The 1934-nt window shown below is 44.8% G+C and overlaps 1 pseudogene; it reads left to right on the plus strand.

The window, feature by feature from the left end:
* Positions 1 to 300: 300 nt before the first annotated feature.
* Positions 301 to 1180, plus strand: LOC137769406 (small ribosomal subunit protein uS5 pseudogene; annotated as a pseudogene).
* Positions 1181 to 1934: the final 754 nt, after the last annotated feature.

A 1934-nucleotide genomic window follows, 5' to 3' on the forward strand; every position in this document is an offset into this window, starting at 1 on the left:
ACGCCCTACCCAGTCACTGGGGGTTCCTCCCATCCCCTTAGGTGTCTGTGGTCACCCACCGGTGCCTGGTAGGTGCCCTCATTGTGAGGAGATGTGAATTCCATGTCCTCCTAGTCCGCCATCTTGACTCCACCCCCACAGTTGTTTCTTTATTCACCAAGTCCACTGAAGTGGAACTATGAATATTGTCTCTTACAATATTTTCTCCTGCCTCTTTTTCTTTCATGTTTGATCTCCATCCAATATGCAATTCTCACATGAAGACACTTTTTACCAAAACCTTTTCTGTAAAAACACCAAATGCCGGATGACGCCGGTGCTGTGGGAGGGCCCAGAGGCCCCGGGGGCCCTGGAATGGAAGGTCGCGGTGGCTTCCACAGAGGCTTCGGCAGCGGTGTCCAGGGCCAGGGCCAGGGTTGTGGTCGGGGTTGGGGCCGAGGCCACGGAGCTCATGGAGGCAAGGCCAAGGACAAGGAGTGGCTCCCTGTCACCAAGCTAGGCTGCCTGGTCAAGGACATGAAGATCAAATCCCTGGAGAAGATCTATCTCTTCTCTCTGCCCATCAAGGAATCTGAGATCATTGACATTTTCTTGGGGGCGTCCCTCAAGGATGAGATTTTGAAGATCATGTCTGTGCAAAAGCAGACACGTGCTGGCCAGCGGACCAGGTTTAAGGCATTTGTCACCATCAGGGATTACAACAGACATGTTGGTTTGGGTGTCAAGTGTTCTAAGGAGGTAGCCATTGCTATCTGTGGGGCCATCATTCTGGCCAAGCTCTCCATCGTCCCCGTGTGGCAAGTATACTGGGGGAACAAGATTGGCAAGCCCCATACCGTCCCTTGCAAGGTGACTGGCCACTGGCTCTATGCTGGTGTGCCTCATCCCTGCCCCCAGGGGCACTGGAATCATCTCAGTCCCTGTGCCCAAGAAGCTACTGACGATGGCTGGAATTGACAACTACTACATCTCTGCCAGGGGCTGCACTGACATCCTGGGCAACTTCGCCAAGACCACTTTTGGTGCCATTTCCAAGACCTAGAGTTATCTCACTCCTGATCTCTGGAAAGAGACGGTGTTCACCAAGTCTCTGTATCAGGAATTCATCGACCATCTTCTAAAGACCCACACCAGAGTTTCCGTGCAGAGGACCCAGGCTCCAGCTATAACCACCACATAGTTTTCTATGAGAAAAATAAAGTGAATGAAGCCAGTTAAAAAAAAAAAATGGATTGCATTGTTTCCCTGGGCTATTATTTCTCCTGCTACTGATCTTTTAAATATATAGATCAATTTTGAAAACCAAGCTTTAAAGGACAGTTGGTTCTTTGATTAAGTGGCATATAGTAGAGCCATCTGTTATAGGTGACATTTTTTTCCCCTTCGCTGCCTAAGTAGGACCTTTCAAATATTATTTAAGTTGGGGTTAGGACTCTGGACTAGAATTATTGTTGTTTCACTTTACCATTTAGCACAGCCATCAACTGAGATCTTGTAGGTACTATTGTAAAAGAATACTTTTTTCATTTAAGGAGACCACTGGTGGTCTTGACTCCTGTCATTCTGTTAGTATGTTGACTCAACGAGGGTATCCCTTGCTAGTTAGTGTTAGAATGAGAAATGCATACCTACTTATTCAACAAACACCTACTGAGAACCACGAAGTGTTCAATATGAGATGAAGATGCCTTTTATCTCTTGCTAATTGACAATGAAAAAACTTGAGATAAAGAAATAAAATGATCTCTTGCTAACTGACAATGGAAAAATAGATGTAAACAAATAAAATTATAGTTAACAATCCAAGTGTAAATATAATGCCAATTTTAATAAATTTATCACTTCCTTTTTTAGATACTATCCAAAAGTTTGTGCTATTTAAAATTTTAAACCTTCTTTTACGTCATCCACATGACAAAAGCTTCTCTTCTTGA

This window comes from Eschrichtius robustus, chromosome 9 (assembly GCF_028021215.1).
Source record: "Eschrichtius robustus isolate mEscRob2 chromosome 9, mEscRob2.pri, whole genome shotgun sequence".
In the NCBI taxonomy this organism is placed as follows: Eukaryota; Metazoa; Chordata; class Mammalia; order Artiodactyla; family Eschrichtiidae; genus Eschrichtius; species Eschrichtius robustus.